We start from the raw sequence: 9,655 nt of genomic DNA on the forward strand, positions 1-9,655 counted from the left end.
CTGTTTCTTTGTCAATTTATAAGTCTCTGATCCATATAATAATGTGGCCTTGACATTACTGTCAAAGATCTTTATTTGGATGATTTCCATATATTATTCAATCTTCTAAAAGCACTATCGGCTTTTGTCAATCTTTGTGTTATATCCCTGTCAGATCCACCTTCAGCATCAACATTAGCCCACACGTATGTAAAAATTCATAACTTCTACTTAATTTGTTCAATTTCTTTCTGGCATTTCTTGTTCAACTTAATAACTTTTGTTTTTGCCATATATATATATATATATATATATATATATATATAAATATAAATAATATATATATAAATAATATATATGTATAAATAATATACATATATATATATATATATATATATGTGTGTGTATATTATTGGCACCGCTTCACCAAGCATCAACCTCCACAAGCTGCCAGCAGAACCACTTCTCTCCCTGGGCAAGGCACCCACTAAAGGGCCCCAAAGGACATATCAGTAGAGGCCAACCATAGGCAGGCATATAATGGAATACAGTGATCAAAACTACATCAGCAGAACCCACATCCATGGAAGCCAGACCTAGAAGAGATACAAAGGTTGAAGTAATGCAGAAGTCATGTATATTCCATATGCAAGTAGTGTAGTGAAAAGATATCACACCCTATTATTAGAAAATCTGGATTACAGCAAGTTGTAGAAAGTTTTTTTCACTTGATTATAAAGTAAGGTATAATAAATTAATAATTATAAATTAATAAAATTTAATTATAAATTACATTTTTTTTTAAAAAGTGAAGAAATTATATTCTTGTTTAATCTTTTATCCAAGTGTAAGCAAAAAGTTTGCATGTGAAGTTTCTTCATGACTAGGCTACTCGTATATTGAAGCTAATGACTTCACATTAATTGTATTAATATTCCTGAATGGAGCCTCTGTAGCTCAGTCAGTATAGATGAAGCCCTTTGATTAGAAAGACCTGGGTTCGATTCCCATCCATGATGCGAGGAACCTTTACCATGTTTTTCGACTAAAGGTGAGTTAGCCAGTCTCATATGTAAGAAGAAGGTTCTTCCCCTCAGAAACTCGAGTTTTTCATCCCTCAAAACAGACAAACTTGTTCTATGAACACACACATCTACAGTCATAAATACTTAGGGCAAGGAAGGCAATGGGAAATCACTGTTTCATAATTATTTCCTGGTAAATAGCATATTGCAATCCAACCAACCATAAGGTTGAGGCCTAAAAACACATTTCTTAATGTAAGGCACACATCCTTTTGAGTGTGTATAATGCTATGAACTGTGAAGAAATTTCACACACAAACTTTGTTTGCTTACCTGGATAAAGGATTAATCAAGAATAGAATTTCTTGGCTTTTTTAACTGAATTTAAAACCAAGTTAAAAAAACTTTCTACTTTCTTTATGCATTTCTTTTATTATTCTCCAGCTTTAATAATTCCATCTCTCTTTTAATACAATGAGTCCTTGGACCCATTGGAGGTTACAAAATAATACTGAAAGGTTCAGCAAAATCTATAAAATTTAGGTATAAGGAGGTTTCCAATTCTACCTTGGTTCAGTGATATTCCTTACAGTAAAAAATGAAATGTACAGTTCAGATGAAACATCTGTTTTAAAATAAACTTGCTCATGCCTTAATATCTTTTCTATTTCCCTTTTAATCCTATTTAATAAATGTGTTACAAAAAATTCCATAGTGACAGTAGATAAGTTTTCTTTCACATTCAGTGAGACCCCTCCCCCTTTTCATTGGAATTATGGTTATCATTGCTTTTTCCATTGTTTGGATATCTTTTTATTCATCAGCACATTATTAAATTTAATTAAGTAATAAAAGAACTAAATTAAATTAAATTTAGTGGTTAAACACTTCTATGGCTATATTATCATTACCACATGCTTTTCACCTTCTCTATTAAGTTCATTATGTCATTTTTAGATACTGGCTACAGTGTAATATTTAAATCCATAACCACATGGGGCGCCTCCATTATTTTATTATTATTAGACACCTCCAGGGAGTCCAAAGACTCATCGAGGGAGGGCACCTCTGCTCTGCTCGACAGCTCTGACTCCACCACTCAATCCACAAACTAAGCAACCACACCAAAGCCATCTACCATTAAAATGATACTAACATTTCCACAGACAATCACAAACATCCATGCCATGGCAGGATTCAAGCCCACAGCCTTTTACCTGGAGAGCGGATATGCTAACCACTCGGCCAGCCAGGCTGGCTAATTATTGAACCTCTTATGTCAGTTAAATTGTTTTCTACATTTAAAAGCTCATCAAAGTGCTCTCATCTATCAACAATCTTATCCTTTTCAGTGCAGCACATCACTTATATCCATTATGGCATTTACTTTCTCTCATCTTTCAAAGCACATTTTCTTGTCACTTCATACAATTTTCCAATATGGCCTTTTCTATTAACAGCCTTCTGTGCTTCTTTTACCATGATGACAATGTAATTCTAAGTTCTCTTGCTGATCCTTTATGTAACTTTTCTTTCTCTATAATTTCTCAAATGAATTCCTGTAATTCTCTGACATTTTGCATTTGTAGTCAGTATTTAATGCTTATCTTCTTTAAGTTTCCAGATCCTGTTTCATAACTAATTTCTAATGTTCTTTCCTTTCATTGTATCAAAACAATCTCTTACCACCATGTTAAATATTATCCTAAAAGTTTCCTTCTGTCATGAGAGAGATTTCCATATCCTTTCGGTGTAGTGGTGGAGACAGTTGTAGGTGTCCTCCCGCGATGAGTCTTCAGACTCCTTGGAGGTGTCACGAATAATAATAATAATGTTTTCTGGGCTTTCTTCTTTCTCACTTTCTAGTTTCACATTCTTCAAATTTTGAAATTGATTCTTTATCATAACACAAAAAATTTCCTTCATTTCATTCATTTTTAATTTATACAGTATATATCTTATCCTTCTGTTTTGATTCAATTTTCTTATTCCTAAAGAGCTTTAATTTAAGTTAAGCAATGATCATAACCTACACTAGCTCCTCACCTTACTTTAACATCTAAGTGTAGGCTTTTAAAGCCACCCTTGATTGAAAAGTAAGAAAGAAAAGCCAAAATTGTAAGAAACAAAAGCCAAAGTGTGATCACACTTTGGCTTTCATTTCTACCATCTAGTGATATCCAGGTCATTTTATATATTTTTTTTAATGTTGAATTAAGCTTCCTCTTCTGATCTGATTTTCTTTTTCAGCCATTTCCGGCCATAGTTGACTTTGCAGGCATTGCTTACAAAGTATTCTTGGTGAGATTTTTACAGGGTAGTTCACATTGCTTTCCCCAATCTCCCAATTTTTATCCGGGCTCAGGACTGGCATACAGCTGGTATGTATTCATGACTGTAATCCATATGCATTCACAGGGCCAGTTTGCCTGTTCTGGGGGACGAAAAACCTGAGTTTTCTGGGTGAAAAAAACACCCCACTTCCGTATGAGACTGGCTAACTCACCTTTAGTCAAAAGAGACCAGATTAAGGTCCCTCACATCACTGACGGGAATCAAACCCAGGTCTTTCTGACTAAAGGGCTTCGTCTATACTGACTGAGCTACGGAGGTTCAGCTTCCTCTTAACACAAGATTATTCATTTCACAAAATACTACCAGTAAATTACCATTCTCATTTCTTTCTTTTAAGGTTACACGGTGGTCAGCATTCATAGATAAGAATTTATGGAGATACAACACACGTGTTAGAATAATTACTTTACTTATCATTAAGAAAGTAACATTAAGAATTTAGACCTCTGTGTTGAGGTCATCATCAGGAAAACATACATATGTACAGGATATAAGGTACATGACATTACACTACACAAAAAGCAAGACGAATCTAAATGTTTGTTGTCCACCAAGAATGATGGATTAATTATTCCAAGAATTTGGAGGCCCCATATAGCACCCAAAACAACCCCAAACAGAAGAAAATCTTAATACGAGAGGACTTTAGAAATTGTTTAATGTAGTTCTGTTTGTTTTTTCCATCAGAGGTCAGGATAGGGTAAATGATTAACAAACGTTTAAATTCATCTTATTTTGTATAGTGTAGTGTCATGTAGCTAGTACCCCGTAAATACGTATGTTTTCCTGATAATGACCTCAATGCAGAGGTGAAAACATCGAATGTTACTTTCTTAATGATAAGTAAAGTAATATTTTAATATGTGTTGACTCCATAAATTCATTATGAATTCTCATTTCTTTGACCATGTGCTTCATTACTTACTGTTCTCTCATCTTCATTATTATTATTTATTTTGTTTTATTTTTTGCCAACCTTGACATTCACATCACACATAATAATCATGTGTATGATATTCGTTTTATATAATTATATAATTAATCACATAAGATCTCCCTTACATCAACATCTTCAGTTTATTGGTGCATAATTCTGTATGATGATTAATTTAATACAGCCTGAACATAATATAGCCATTATTATTTGATTACTTATAGGTTTCCAGTTTACCAAGCTTTTACTTGTGTGAATACAATATTTAATATTCATCTACAGCGTTACTTTTCTAAAACCTGTCCATCTTAGTTCACTAATTCCTAAAATTTCAATTCTTCACTGTCTCATTTCCCTAATAAGTTATGTCTTTCCAGTTTGAAACTTAATTTTAACTTTCCATGTCGAAATTTGTTTTTTTTGTTTAGGTGGAAAGTGGTAACCTCAGCTGTTTCAAAGGTTACTGTAGTAGACATTAAACTTGAAACTTCATCCATGCATTATCCCGTTGCCAAGTTAAACAGCAACTATCTGGAATCCTGCTGGTTGTCATACCCAATATGCGGTATATTAGGTGACATGGACTCTCGGTTTCAATAATTAGGAAATTTTATGGGTAAGGTTGCATCCAACCTTACTATTTTATGTGGGCTTGACAGCGGCATGGCAAAGCTCATCATAGACCATTAAAAATTACAATAGACAGATTTTTTTTTTTTTTTTTTTTTTTTGTACTTGTAACAATTACGCCAATTCTGCTATAATAATCAATTATATTGTCCCAGCAAAGATTGGTAGAGCCTCTGCTACTAATGGCTCGCAAAAAACTTAAGCACGTTTGAGTGCGGTTAATAGTTGGAAGGGAAACAATCGTGTTGGCACACTCTCCCAAGATGAGTCTTTGGACTCCCAGGAGGTGTCACATAATAATAATATCTAATATTTAGTGCATGTAATTAGAAATATAAACTGTGTTATACTGAAATTAAAGTATTTCGAGATTTTTATTTTATTTCATTTATTTTTTATTTTCTGAAATATTGATAGGAAGGCCATGCATTTTACTTACGTTAACGGAATTGGCCGAATAGAACACTTCGTGTCTTATTTCGAAGTTAAACACATAGTAGTCTACACATCAAAACGTCCCCTTTTTTTTTTTCAAACCTTTCGCTGTCTTTATCGCAACCACTACGGTTACACCTCTTCGACTAGTGATATCGTGCTATGACTTACTCTCATAGTGCAAAACGTGTTTCTTACCTTTGCCCATGAATTGAAAAACTTCCTTCTTAGAAAGGAAGTAAATTATACTAATCCTAGTTATCGCTTATCGCCACTTCTCTTAAGACTTTCAAGTTGAATAAAACTTCCTTCTTTGGGAAGCGAATAACCACTGTACACCGCGTATTACCAAGGCAACTTATCAGTGTTTGCCAAAATGTGTGCGTGTGTGAGCGCGCGCGAGTTAATATAATACTGTATATATATATATATATATATTTTTTTTAAACACAATATATACACACTATTTTTTAATGAAGCCAATTGTTAAAGGTGGCATATTTTTTAAATTAACTTTTTTGTTATTATTATTATTTAAGCAAAGCGGCAAATTGGCTAAGCGAACATACGCAATATACAGGGGATCAAAAGACTACTAGTCGGACGATAGATGGCGATGTGTGTAAATAAGGAAGACTGCCATCCCATTTTAATGGAATTATCCCCTTTTTTTTTTTTCAGCCACTGATTCCATTGTCCAGAGAAATGCAAACAGGATGTCAAATGTCCCGTATTTAAAAACACACGTCTCTCGTTTTTCTTATTTTTTTGACGTGATTGTGATTACGTCTTTAAATTCAGAACAGTACTAGGGGGAGGGGACGAAAAGTTGAGTGTAACGAAATCATTCGATAAAGTTTGGCTTAATAATTTCTAAAGTATTAAAGGTCGCCAAACGAAACTTATATAGTTCGCCAACCGTTTGTAGGTCTCTCCTTGGCAGTTTGCCAAGAATAGTTGATTCATGCTGAAGGGGAGAAAGAAATGAAAGATGTACGAATTGGTCGCCAACATGCGAAATCACGTGCTTTCTTGTCTGTCGCTGTAGTAGTATATACTAGATTGATTTTTGTTATCGCTTTTTTGCATTCTTTTTTTATTATTAATTTGTATGATGGATCCAGTACAGTCAACAAGTTCTGTTGTTAAACGTTTCAGTAGCGCTTGCAAACGAATATTGAATAATGTGCTGACATTCTGCGAAAAGAATCGTCAGAAGGCCGTCTCCTTGTTCCCCTTTCTCAAGTCATAAAACGTGCAAGTGCAATTGCGGGCGTATCGGGTCTAATGTTAAAAGAATTCGTAGGGAATCAAAAGATGAAAAAAAAAAAAATCAGCTAACGCATTTTTTATTCCCGTATATACGAGAGTAGGCGAGGCCATTTAGCCCTATCTAACTTTTGGAGACTGAGTGGGCAGTTCAATCTCCACTGGTACCCAATCAGAGACAGATGGCCCAAGGCTATCACTAATTAAGCGGTACGCAGTGAAGAGAGGCGGCTCAAATGTGCCGCCATCTCGTGGTCTCTAACCCTAACACAATATATTTAATGTCTGAAATAATGTGGGTTCTACGGTCGATTTTCTTGAATTTACAGGACGAAAAACCCGAGTTTCCGGGAGGAAAAACCTGCTTGCCCGTGCCAGAGATCGACTAACTCGGGAACCGGTCGAAAAAAGGCTTAGAAAAATTTCCTCTAGTCGCCGACTAGACTCGAAACCAAGACTTCCTTCGTGCGGCCTAGCGCGGTGGTGTGCAAACGCCACATCCACTGAGCTACACAGCCAAATTTTAAATCTCCTTAAAAAAAAAAAAAAAGCGCCATAGAAAGAAAACCATCGAAACCGTAGCTTTAAATGATTTTGATGTAGACGTTATAAGAAGAACTATTCACGAATTTTACGTGGTCGAAAAAAGAGTGCTAACTGTTCCGAAATTGATTTCTGTGCTTAAAGAAAAAATTACTTTTCCTTGGAAAAGAGACACTTTAAGGAAAATACTTCATGAAATCAGATTTTGTTTTAAAAAGTCCCAGAATAAAATGAAACTCATCATGGAGTGAAGTGACATTGTTTCATCTAGAACGCAGTATTTGAGAGCAATAAGACGTTTCAGGGCCGATTGTGTATCTAGATGAAACTTTGATTGATAGTAATTTAACTTATGGAAAATGTTGGCAGACTAAAGAAGAATGTGGAGTGCTACAAACCGGAAATGCCTCGCGGCGCATAATAATTTTGTGTGCGGGTGGAGAAATGTTTTTTTTTTACCGAATTCAAACTTACTATACAAAGCCAATTCAACTACTGGAGATTACCATGGGCAAATGAATTCTACGATCTTCGAAAAGTGGGCAGAAGAAAAACTGATTCCAAACCTTCCTAAAAATGCTGTTGTTATAATTGATAACTCTTCATATCACTCTATTCGATTAAACAAAATTCCAAATTGGTCTAATAAGAAGTAAGTTCTTATGGATTGGCTCTCTGCAAATAACATTACTCATTCCCCAGATATGCGAAAAATTGAATTGCTTAATTTGGTCAAAAAAGAAACTCGCCCACAACTAAACTATTTAAATTCGATACGATGCTCAAAGAGCATGGATTTCTAGCTTTGAGGCTACCACCATATCATTGCATATTAATCCTATTGAGTATGTTTGGGCAGAAGTGAAAAGTTTCATTCGCCATCGCAACGTATACTGGGGATATTGACATATCGAAACTTTTTAAGCTTTCAGAACAGGCGATTGAAAGTATTACAGTTCAAAACTGGGGAAAATATTGCTCTCATGTCACCTCATTAGAAAATATGTATTGGGACAGAGACGGACTTATCGAAGAATTATGCGAACCTTTGGTGATCAGTTTAAGTGAAAGTGATAGCGATTCGGACACCGATTTAGATGACTCTGAAGATTAAAAGGATTTGATAATGGTATTTTATCCAACTTTTTTTTTGCATAGGTTAAATCACAAGTCATAAATAATTAATCGGTTTAGGACATTAAAGGGTCTCAGTTCTCTCAACTGTAAGTTTAGAATATCTAAGTTCATTTGAAAAAATTTCTGTTTTTCTGTATAATTATTTTTATTTTAGAGAAAACTTTCTTAAAAATAAACTCGTAAACTTCCACTCAGTATAACTCCGCACTCTGTAGTGTCAATCAACAGCTCTCGTCAAGATCTATCGATTTAACATATAATTCTTAAATTTCGATACAGTGTTGGTGAAGAAAATGTGGATTGAAGTTGAAAACCTGTAGAAATTTCACAATGTTCGCCTATACTCCCGGAAAGCCAGCCAGAAATATGCCGAACGCATACGACGGGAAAGAGCAGCTCCTGAGCTTTCCAATAATATCCCAATGTCTGGGTCGGAACGAATACGGAAGTATCGGGAGCGAAAGAAATTGGAAGCAGTGCGGCACGCGGCTGAGCACGAATGGATGTAAATGACGTAAGCGACTTATGCCACCGCTTCTGAAGATGGATTGAAAGAAATGGATGTGGGTTTCGGAAGATCGGTGACAATGGAAGTGCATTGGAGGTCTGCGAGCCCGCTTGTGCCATTACTATTCACACATCGCAAGGAGGCACTTTCGATCGAGTCGTCTTTCAGTGCGACAAGTCCCAACAAAATCAACTGATGTACTTTGCGCTGAGCAGAGTCACTTTTATCGACGGGCTGTATTTGAGTAACGAGAGAGACGATTATAAATTTTATCACGGTTACGGAAATTCAGCATCCCGACGAATACGAGAGAATGAAGAAACACCACTTGCCGACGCTGGTTAACCGAGTGGACAGTTTCTGTGGTTGACGATCGTTGACTGCTGCGATCATAAAGAGGTCCAAATATTAAATACGTAGATGATGATCATGACAACGGCGTAAACTCACGGCTGGGAGTCTTACTTGTCTCAGCGATCAGCGCACAGAGTTTGGTAGAGCACGCCGAAGATATCGAAACTGAGTCCATTATGAACAGATCCGACTACTTGGTCATCAGTGAAACCTGGATGGATGATACCACACCTGTGAATGTATCTGGTTTCGAACTTAAAGCACGTAAGAATACAGCCATAGAAAGGCGACGCAATCAACCGTCCACTTCGTCGTCATCGTCCAAACGCACCGCCGGTGGAGTCACCATATACAGGAACCTCAACAGCTTCACCGATTATCAACGTATCGTTACTATTGATGTCTGTCGCAAGCTTGGAGTCGAAGAACCATCAGTGGTAGATATATTCCTGGACAACGTAACAATCAACTGTGTATCTATATTTG

General features: G+C 35.9%; 1 protein-coding gene across 3 annotated transcripts in view; it reads right to left on the bottom strand.

The window, feature by feature from the left end:
* LOC150096683 (polyisoprenoid diphosphate/phosphate phosphohydrolase PLPP6-like) overlaps nt 1-5,934 on the bottom strand; it is a 38,719-nt gene extending 32,785 nt beyond the window's left edge. Inside the window, exon 1 of one of the 3 annotated variants that reach the window (XM_090408074.1) lies at nt 5,823-5,934. The gene's annotated coding sequence lies outside the window, so the exon portion shown is untranslated. The other 2 variants (XM_090408073.1, XM_090408072.1) reach the window with 2 other exon arrangements.
* Nucleotides 5,935-9,655: the final 3,721 nt, after the last annotated feature.

This window comes from Typopeltis vanoorti, chromosome 18 (genome assembly GCF_054136105.1).
Source record: "Typopeltis vanoorti isolate ZY-2024b chromosome 18, IOZ_Tvanoo_1.0, whole genome shotgun sequence".
NCBI lineage: Eukaryota > Metazoa > Arthropoda > Arachnida > Uropygi > Thelyphonidae > Typopeltis > Typopeltis vanoorti.